The sequence below is a fragment of the Piliocolobus tephrosceles genome, chromosome 9, assembly GCF_002776525.5.
Source record: "Piliocolobus tephrosceles isolate RC106 chromosome 9, ASM277652v3, whole genome shotgun sequence".
NCBI classification, from domain to species: domain Eukaryota; kingdom Metazoa; phylum Chordata; class Mammalia; order Primates; family Cercopithecidae; genus Piliocolobus; species Piliocolobus tephrosceles.
The window spans coordinates 130491362-130502272 of record NC_045442.1 but is presented as its reverse complement, the minus strand read 5'-3'; the positions used below and the strand labels follow the sequence as shown (position 1 = coordinate 130502272).

At 47.7% G+C, this 10911-nt stretch overlaps 1 protein-coding gene and 1 long non-coding RNA gene across 3 annotated transcripts in view; one reads left to right on the top strand and one right to left on the bottom strand.

The window, feature by feature from the left end:
* LARP4B (La ribonucleoprotein 4B) overlaps positions 1-9339 on the bottom strand; it is a 124486-nt gene extending 115147 nt beyond the window's left edge. The window contains exon 1 of one of the 2 annotated variants that reach the window (XM_023192442.1): positions 9054-9339. The gene's annotated coding sequence lies outside the window, so the exon portion shown is untranslated. The remainder of the gene's footprint in view (positions 1-9053) is intronic. The other variant, XM_023192443.2, reaches the window with a different exon arrangement.
* Positions 9340-10225: 886 nt separating this feature from the next.
* Positions 10226-10911, top strand: part of LOC111526648 — a 15409-nt gene continuing 14723 nt past the window's right edge. Inside the window, exon 1 of the long non-coding RNA XR_002726448.1 lies at positions 10226-10314. This is a non-coding gene — a long non-coding RNA (uncharacterized LOC111526648). The remainder of the gene's footprint in view (positions 10315-10911) is intronic.

Genomic DNA, 10911 nt, shown 5'->3' with positions numbered 1-10911 from the left:
CTCACGCCTGTAAACCCAGCACTTTGGGAGGCCAAGGCAGGCAGATCACTTGAGGTCAGGAGATCGAGACCACCCTGGCTAACATGGTAAAACCCCGTCGCTACTAAAAATACAAAGAAATTGGCCGGGTGTGGTGGCGGGCACCTGCGGTCCCAGCTACTCCGGAGGCTGAGGCAGGAGAATGGCGTGAACCCAGGAGGCGGAGCTTGCAGTGAGCTGAGATCCGGCCACTGCACTCCAGCCCGGGCGACACAGAGAGACTCTGCCTCAAAAAAAAAAACCAAATCATGCCAAACAAAAGTGCGCCCAAAAAGACTTTCACAGTAAGCTACCATATTTACAGTACTCAAGAAACACTAAATGCCAACCAGTGTTCTATCAATGGTTTGAATGTTTTTAACCCCCTAAAAGCACAAGAGACAATGCTTTCATCTTTTCAAATGTCTAGATTTTTAGAAGGTAATATCCCATAGGGACTTCAAGTCTACTTTTAAAGTCAGGACTGAATGGTTAACGCAATGAACTGGAAATCCATTGGGGTTTCCCAGCACAGATTTGAATCCTACCAACTACGGCGTCTTTTCGTTTGCAAAGGTGATTCACTGACCCCTCCCACAGACAGCCTGGCATTACTTCTCAGGAAGAAGTGAGACTGCTCCCCAACTGGACTAAACTTTCCTTCTTTACAGACCTAGTGAAAAAAACAAACAAACAAAAAACTGTACATGCCTCCCAAAGGTTACTGGTTTTCTCTGACTGATAAGGCAAAAATTACACAGACGATAATCTCAGCAATGAAATACAAGTATGTAATCAACAAAGAGAAAGAAAAAGAATGTTCAGAAAAGCATGAAGCCTTTAAAGAAAATTTTAAAGGAATTGGTATTTTTAAAAAGAGAATGTTTAACATGTTAACAGATAATAATCACTGAAGCAATTTGTAAATCTATACCAAATTGATCACTAGGTTTTTATCTCTGTATTTTGAGCACTGACAAAAAAAAAAGCTCTCTGAAATGTGAAAACAAAATGTTCTCATTTTTCAGAAACATTCCTAAAAAAGGAATGTTAATAAGTTTGGAATTATCTGAAATAACAAATATATTTTAAACAACTGGCAAATATTAGCAAATTTAAGACATATTTTCTAAACAATCGTTACAGCATTTTTAAGCCAGGTGCAATGGCTCACATCTGTTAGCCCAACACTCTGGGACTGCTTGCACCCAGGAATTCGAGACCTGCCGCCTGGCTAATTCGAGCTTAGCCAGGTGTGGTGACATGCACCCATGGGTCCCAGCTACTCGCGAGGCTGAGGTGGCAAGATCGCTCAAGCCCAGGTCGAGGCTGCAGAGAGCTGTGAGCATGCCACCGGACTCTAGCCTGGGTGACACAAACTGTCTCAAAAAAATAAATAAAATATTTTTAAACATACACGATTATATGTAATACAAATTAAAGGGATTTTAAGGAAGCTGGCTGGTCTCATTTAGACTGGGGCTTGGCCTTTTCAACTATGAAGATGTATGAAGGTGTACACAAGAAGAAAGAGGTTCCCTACCTTGCCGCTTAATAACACCCACCATATGACCACTTCCTGCTTCCACACCACTCTCTACAAAGCAGAATCATTTAAAAAAGACAATTCTATGATATAAAACCCTTCAACTGCTTCCCACTGGTCTTAGGATAAAGGGCAAAATAATCAACCTATATGGGACCTCCCAAGCCCTGTAAAATAAAACTCTCCACCTGCTTCCCAGTCGTGTTCTCTTCCTTCAGCCTTGTTCACACTAGTTCCTTCAAAGCACTCTGCACCTTCCCACCTGGGGCACTACACAGGTAATTCTCTCTGCTGACCTCGCACTCCATCACCATCCCTCCAATCTCAGTGCCACCATCACGTCCTCAAGGAAGCCTCCTGATACCTCCCTCCAAGGCCGGATCTTAGTGCACTGCACTTTCCTACTGGAGTATGCGATTGTCCACCTGTCTCCACGGACAGCAAACTCCAAGAGACGGCAATCCATCCCTGTTGCTGATACTGGGATCTACTCATCAAGTACTTAGTGCAAGCTACATACCAGATATTGTTCTAAGGCCTAGGTTCATACTGAGGAGCAAAATAGAAATCTTGATCTCGTTAGAGTTTACATTCAAGTATGAGAAGACGGGCCATACACAAAATAAGTAAATTACATGGCATGTTACAGTGTCATAAATACTATGAAGAATAACACATCAAGGAGCGGAGACATGGAGAGTGCAGGGCAGGATACACCCTAACACACGTGACTGTTGTAGCAGACTATCCAAAGAAGCATGGAGCTGAGAGCCAGTCACTTCCAAAGGCCAGTCTCTAAGGCTTTACATAGAACAATGCACTTTCCTATTCCTGCTGGATGACGGGCCTTACAGAAAAATCCTGTTGCCTTTCATCTTTGCATCCCTAGTGTTCAACTGGTCAGAACACTTGCCACAGGAAGAAAATCAACCCTTTTCTTACCTCTCAGTGGCCCTCCTTTATTCCAGGCCCTGTAGCAAGACTTAACAGAAAATTAAAAATGGAAAAACCTCTACTAAAGTTTAAAAGATACATTTTCAATATTGCAATTGTTTTGTTTTGGGTTAACATGATGTTTTTATTTTAAAGCAAAATAAAGGTAAGAAATTCTATGGCTGTCAAAAAGGGGCCGTTTATTTTATTTATTTATTTATTTATTTTTGAGACAGAGCCTCACTCTTGCCCAGGCTGGAGTGCAGTGGCGTGATCTCAGGTCACTGCAACCTCTGCCTCCTGGGTTCAAGCAATTCTCCCGCTTCAGCCTCCCAAGTAGCTGGCATTACGAGCACACACCACCACGCCTGGCTAATTTTTGTATTTTTAGTAGAGACGGGGTTTCACCATGTTGGCCAGGGTGGTCTCGAACTCCTAACCTCAGGTGATCCACCTGCCTCGGCCTCCCAGAGTGCTGGGATTACAGGCATGAATCAAAGTGCCCAGCCGTGCCAGGAGCGGTGGCTCACGCCTACTAAAAATACAAAATTAGCCGGGCGTGGTGGCACATGCCTATAATCCCAGCTACCAGGGAGGCTGAGGCATGAGAACTGCTTGAGCCTGGGAGGCAGAGGTTACGGTGAGCCGAGATTGTGCCATTGCACTCCAGCCTGGGCAACAAGAGTGAAACACCGTCTCAAAAAAAAAAAAAAACAAACGCCCAGCCAAAAGGGTACCTTTTTAAAGACTGAGAAACAGTATAATTTAAAGGTCATGTGGTTAAATTACCCTATCTGAAAATACTTTATATACTGTATGTAGCTATGAAAAGTCAGTTAAAAATTTGTAAATATAGCTTTTATACTCTATAAGAACTTTTCTAATGTATTCTTTTTGAGTAAAGATTTTCCTATTTGTTTACAGAAAGGTACAAGTATACGATCAGCAAACAATTTCTCTGGAACACAGGTGGGAGACGGCTTTAAGCATTCTTATCTCTTTACTTGAATTAATTTCATTAAACATCTACAGTTTACCAGGCCCTGGGCTGGGCAGAGTTGACAAGCATAAAAAGAGAATCTCACTCACAAGGAGCTTACATTAATTATGTGCTAAATAACACAAGGGTACTCTTACGTTGCTACAGAAACAGAGAAGCATAACCTCAGAACTTAAGGCAAAGCAGCCTGGAGGAATCCTAAAATATCTTTTTAAGGATGGGTTAAGGAGCTAAGTAAATATTTTAAAATTTTTTTAAAAGGGGGTGGACATTCAATTTCAGGCAAAGAATCTACCAACAGCAATGGCTACAATATTTGCAACACCAAGGTAAGAGAGGGAGGTGTGGTCCTGACTAAAAGGTGGGGCAGGGCAGAGAAGGAAAACGCAGAAGTGGAAGCGAGGCCTAGGGCAGTCCTGATGAGTTTCTGAAAAGAGGCCAGCCGGCCGGGCGCGGTGGCTCAAGCCTGTAATCCCAGCACTTTGGGAGGCCGAGACGGGCGGATCACGAGGTCAGGAGATCGAGACCATCCTGGCTAACACGGTGAAACCCCGTCTCTACTAAAAAATACAAAAAACTAGCCGGGCGAGGTGGCGGGCGCCTGTAGTCCCAGCTACTCGGGAGGCTGAGGCAGGAGAATGGCGTGAACCCGGGAGGCGGAGCTTGCAGTGAGCTGAGATCTGGCCACTGCACTCCAGGCTGGGCGACAGAGCAAGAATCCGTCTCAAAAAGAAAAAAATAAATAAAATGAAAAGAGGCCAGCCATCCATCAGGCTATGCCACACTCTGGCTACAATGTGACTAAAATGATTTGTGTAAATACAGAAGTATTTTATCAGGCAAATTCATGCACATTAAACTTCATAAAGAACATCTTCAGCAAAGATCAAAGTCTCATCTCTATGATTATCACGCTCACCCTAAAATATTAAGTGGTACACTTTCAAATTTGTGTCAAACATGGCCAGGCGCACTGGCTCACGCCTGTAATCCCAGCACTCTGGGAGGCCATGGCAGATGGGTCACTTGAGGTCAGGAGTTCAAGACCAACCAGCCTGGCCAACATGGTGAAACCCCATTTGTACTAAAAATACAAAAATTAGCCAAGCGTGGTGGCACGCACCTCTATGTAGTCCCAGCTACTCAGGAGGCTGAGGCAGGGGAATCCCTTAAACCAGGGAGGCAGAGTTTGCAGTGAGCCGTGATCATGCCAGTGCACTCCAGCCTGGGCAACAGAACAAGACTCAGTCTCAAAAAAAAAAAAAAAATTGTGTTAAACATGAAATACTTTCAATATTACAACATACTCCATGGTCTAGGTCTCCTAACCGGGGCAATGGGGCTGATGGGAAAGAAGATGTAAAACCAGCAGCATCACTGAACTGCATATCCTTTATGGTTGAAATGGGAGCCATGACAGCTTCACCAGAAAAACTGTGAGAAGACAGAGTTTACAAAGGCATTGAAGGGACAAAAGGTATTAAGGTATGGGGTGGGGGGTGGCAGTGAGAAAGAGAAGGGAAGGAAACACAGCTGAGTTAATAATCTTCCCTGTTCCTAAGGAAGGCATTTACACACAGGAAAAACAAAGCATTAGAATGTTAGGGGAAAGAACTTTCAAGTTGGAATTTATCTTTTGAGAACCTAGCAGTTTTCTACCTTACAATTCCATGTTCTAAAAAAGGAATTCATTTTCTAATCAAAATAACTCTAGAAGCAGAGTAGTTACAAAGATGTCAACAAGCATAACAGCAAACAGTTTAAACTGAACCAAACTCAGGCCTGATGAGGTTAACTCTGAGTGCCTCATTTACTTCGTATTCAAAAATAAGCTTTTACAGAAAAAGGAGAACTCTTTACATCAATAAAGTTCTACAAAAAAGCATATGCAAGCGAACCCTTATAGCAGTGTCTGTTTTTAACAAGGTATTTCTCAAAAACATGACTTCAGCGTTCATGTCTTCTCCCCATTGGAAAAAGGTTGTTTTGAGAATTTTGTATAAGAAATTACAAGAATATACTCCAAGATTTTTGTGTAACTTATCAATCTGAAAAGAATATCCCTGAATCTGACAGAATCTATAAGAGTACTGCACGCATGACAAAAACATATTTAAAACTTGTACCTTTGGCCAGGTGCCATGGCTCACACCTGTAATCCCAGCACTTTGGGAGGCTGAGGTGGGCAGATCACCTGAGGTCAGGAGTTCAAGACCAGCCTGGCCAACATGGTGAAACCCCATCTCTGCTAAAAATACAAAAAAAAAAAAAACTAGACAGGTGTGGTGGCGGGCACCTGTAATCCCAGCTACTCAGGAGGCTGAGGCAGGGGAATCACTTGAACCCGAGGGGCGGAGGTTGCAGTGAGCCGAGAATGAGAACGCACCATTGCACTCCAGCTTGGGCGACAAGAGTGAAACTCCGCCTCAGGAAAGAAGAAGAAAAAAAAAACAACTTGTACCTTTAACACTAGGATTAAAAACAAATGGAATTGATGGTAACATATCTATATAGCTTTTTTACAACCTCAAAAGACCATAACATAAACAACACGTTACTAAAACTGGAAGACCCAGATTATAATCCTAGTTACCACTATTTTGATGGAAAATATGAATTTTAACATCACAATGAAATAACAGTGAAAGGAGTTTGTCAGCCACTCCTTGGCTGGTAACATCTACCACAGCCTATCACTACAAAAACTTGCAAATCTATGTAGAGTAGCTGCAGCTACCTGAAGGCACTGTTCTTTGTAAACACCATTAACAATTTGATGTCCCAATTTGCATGTTTTGGGGGTGGGGGGAGAGAAGGTCTCACTGTTGTCCAGGATGGAGTGCAGTCGCAGGATCATGGCTCACTGCAGCCTCAACCTCCCAGACCCAAGCGATCCTCCCACTTCAGCTTCCCCAATAGCTGGGTCTACAGGTGTGACTCACCATGCCTGGCTAATTTTTTGTTTGGTAGAGATGAGGTCTCTCTCTGTTGTCCAGGCTGGTGAACTCCTGGGCTCCTAAACTCATGTAGGCCACCCAAAGTGCTAGGATTACAGGCAGGAGCCATCTCACCCAGCCTGCACGTATTTTAGAACTACATTTTAAAATAATGTGAAGACTGCTTCACAAAAACAGCTTAAATATATACTTCTCAAAACTTGTGCTTACTTGTGGAAATTGCATCAAATTCAATAAATTCTTTAAATCTCACTTTTAAACAGGGCAATCTTCCCGAACATCAAATCAAATTACATTTCTCCCTGAATTTGCTGCCACTTAATTTCAGCTACTCTTCTACAGAACTGTACCTATGTTAATCTTTTTTTCTCTCTGGTTCCTACTCAAAAATAGTGGAACTGCTTTCTCCAAATACGCATTCTGTGCTCAGAATCTGTTTTCTCTGCCCAGATACATGTAAATAACCAAAAAAAAAAAAAAACCTTTCTGCTAATAAATTGACAGCTAGAAAGTAGAATATTTTAAAAATTCAATAAGCTGGGCGCAGTGGTTCACTCCTGTAATCCCAACTCTTTGAGAGGCTGAGGCAGGTGGATCACTTGGGGCCAGGAGTTCGAGACCAGCCTGGGCAACATGGTGAAACCCCGTCTCTATTAAAAATACAAAAATTAGCCGGGTGGGGTGGCACGTGCCTGTAATCCCAGCTACTCGGGAGGCTGAGGCAGAAGAATAACTTGAAGACCTAGGAGGTAGAGGCTGCAGTGAGTTGAGATCGTGTCACTGCATTCCATCCTGGGTGACAGAGCAAGACTCCATTGGGGTGGGAGGGAGGAAATCAGTAATAGTAAAAATAGCAAAAACAGTCAACATTTTCATGTTTGTGTTAAAACAGTCCTAAGAAAATTATATTATCATGTCCCTGTTACAGGTGAGAAAATGCAGGCAACACGGGGGTAACTTCTAATGAATAAGCCATGCCTTTGTTTCATGTAAATAAGTCAACTCAACTCACACTAACTTTTCAAAATACAGGATAAAATTTATTTCTAACCAATGCAAGTTTCAAAGTAAAGTATATAAATTAAACTCATGGTTAAATAATAAGCTTGTTAATCTGATGCCTTGCGGAATGCATTTCACTTAGCAAACCTCTATTAAGCTATTTCTTATATGGTTTGATTACAAAACTGCCTTTCAGCATATTAAATACAAGGGGAAAAAAACTGAAAAGCCACAACCATTTCAACTTCTGTAAATTACCCTGACTGTAATGAGGGGCGCCAGGCAGGTTGGGGAAGTATGGAAATTGCACACTGCACACACCACCTGACCACCAAGGAAAAAGAGGACACCACTCTTCCCCACTGTGGTCTTCACAAACTACAACTCAGCACCTATTTCAAGTGCATTTAAGTATTCAAACAACTGAAACTAAGAGAAAAAAACTTTCGAAAGGGAAAATAACTTGTCTCCTTCAATGTTCACCTTGGAGTTGCTCTTGTCCCTAGAAAAAGGCCTCACGCATACTGTTTATACTTACAAACTCCACTGCCCTGTCCAGGAAAACCTTCCTGTTTTCTCCGTTATCCAAAACTTCAAACTTCCAATTTACTATTAAGACAAGTTACTGGGCATCCACTTATTCGAGAATCAAACGAAAGCCAGATAGGAGGTAGTTTTCTACAGTGAGCTTTCTCAAGTTTCATCTCAGCCAAGTTTTAAGACAGTTTTAGGTACAAATAAGGGGAAAAACAAGATGACATTCGCATGAAGTTTCGATGCACAACGGCACTGAGGCGGAATGACTCTTAACGTTCCCAAGCGCACCCTGAGAGGCAGGTGCAGTAGCTTTCCGACGGCTCCTCTGCCGCCCATGTATCACAGCCCCAAGACCAACACCCGCGATCTGCACATCCGACTTTATTTTTTTAACTCCTTCAGATCTACCTCCGCTCAAGTCTATCAAGAGGAAAACAAGAGCGTTCCAAACACACACCGAGCAACAGGATCCCAACTTCCTGGTTCTAAAGGAATGCGATGCCCTGATGACCCGTCCCGCCCAGCACCCGCACGGCCGCCTACCCGGGCTCCAGCGGAACCGAGGGGCGAGCAGAGAGGCTGGCGCCGCACTGCGGGTGCCGGCGCCCGCCCGGCCTGGGGGCGCTCGCGGCCCGCGACCCCGGCCCCGCCCAGGCCCTGCCCGACCCCAGTCCTCGCCGGCCTTGGCCCGGACCCGGCCCTGACCCGGACCCGGCCCTGACCCTGGCCCGGTCTTCGGGGCACCCAGCTCCGTCGACTCCCGCCTCGCCTCAGCGGGTCCTCCTCAACCCTGGCCCCTGCCTTCCCCTGCCCCGGCCCTCCTCAGCCCCAGTTTTTCCTGCCCCAGCCCCAGTCCTCCTCAGCCCCGGCCCTTCCCGTGCCCCAGCCCCGGTCCTCCTTAGCCCGGCCCCGGCCTTCCCCTGCCCCGGCACCGGCCCAGGCCCGGCCCTGCCCGCCGCGGCCGCGTCCTCCGGGAAGATGGCGGCGCAGTGACAGGCGGCGCGGCGCGGGTCCGAGCTGGGCCGGGAGGGACCGCCCGCCGCGACCCAGGGTGCCTCACCTGTCAGCGCCGCCGCCCCGCCCGACCGGCCGCCCGCGGGCTCCTCGCCTTAGCCCCGGGGCCCGGCGGCCGCGCCACACGCGGGGACGGCGAGGAGAGAGACGGCAGGGAGAGGCGGCGCGGCCGGGCCGGGCCGGAGGTAGGGGAGAGGGCGAGGGCGGGCGCGGGCTAGCGGCGGCGGCGGCGGCGGATTCTTCCCCTTTCGGGCCCGAAAATGTCTCAACCCCGGGACTCCAGATACCCAACGCTCCTTCCCGTTCGCATGAGAACACACAGCTCCCACTTCCGGGGCCCTGCGGAAGTCCCGCCCCCGCGCGGACCCGCGCCCCGCGCCCTGCCCTCTCGCACTCACCCGCCGGTCCCGCGGACTGGCGCTCAGCACCCGGGAGAGCCCACGTCATGGCGTTGCGGCGAGCTGATTGGGCGCACCCGATGCCCGGCCCGCCGCACCGCCTTCTTGGCCTCTCCGCGCGTACACCCTACTCGCGGCCTTGCGATTGGCGCGTGCGCGCACATCGCCCCGCCCCGCGCACGCCGCGCGTTCGGCCCCGTCCGCCGTACCGGGCGCCACCAGAGCGCCTGACGCTGCGGGGCCGTTCGGGCCTTGACTTCCGGAGGGCTGGGCCCTGGTGGTCCGCACCGCGTGCGCCCCTTAAAGATCCCTCTCCGCCGCCCAGGACGGACAGCGACCCAGCCCTAGCCCGTCCCCAGACCCTGGACCCAGACCTGGACTCTGCCCCGAACCCCACCCCCGGGACCCAGGCCCCGGCCCTGCCCCGAACGCCCCATCCCACACCCGGGACCCAGGCCCCGGCGCTTCCCCAAACTCCCACCCCACACCTGGGATCAAGGTCCCAGCCCTGCCCCGAACTCCCCACGCCACACCGGGACCCAGGCCCCGGCCCTGCCCCGAGCTCCCAACCCCACATCTGAGATCAAGGCCCTGGCCCTCCCCCGAACCCCCGCCCCACACTCGTAACCAAGGCCTGGGTTCAGTCCCGGAATCCCCAAGCCTACACCTGGGATCAAGGCTCCGGCCCTGCCCCGAACCACCAACCCACACCCGGGACCAAGGCCCCGGCACCACGTTTCCCAGAGGCGCTGGGGTCGGGCCCACGTTGGAACGAGTCAGATGCTCTTGGTAGCTCAGGGAGGCCTTCACACTCCTGTCATTTCCTGGAGGATGGTGACGACTCCGAACTATAGCAGTATGCTTTACCTACCCCGATCAATTTTATGGAAGAAAAGGAAACCAAAGTATGTTGCATTTCCCTTAAGCTTGCTGCCTGATTTCCTGGTTTTTGCTCTGATTGGCTACATATACACATATATCAATTATTACAAATTTTAGGTTTGTTCCCCCATTAAAAAGGCTTTTCAGGGATACCATATTCATGGTTAACCGTATACCTGTGCTTACAACTGCTTCTTTAATTTTGGTTTTTGATACAGGGTCTTGCTCTATGCAGGTCTGCACTCTGAGCTTGGAGTGCAGTCCCGGGCCCTCAAAATCTGGGATTACAGATGGGAGTCACTGTACCCAGCCTGTGCTTATAATTTTTCCTACTCAGTGTTCAAATGCTGACAATTCCACATTTTGGAAGAAAGCCTCTCCGACTTCCCATAGTGGATAGACTTTATTGACATCAAGGTTGGTTGCCTCCTTTGTGAAACCTTGCTGCATCCTAGCTTTAAGGGAATTTGCAAGTTAAATAATTATATTCATAGCAATGTTTTTAAAGAACATTTAACCACATAAGACAGATTTCCTTTAATATTAAAAGCATGTACATATTTCAGAAAACTTGCTTACCTGGACAACGTGCCCTGCCCAGTAGGCCATAGTGTCCTTGCTTAG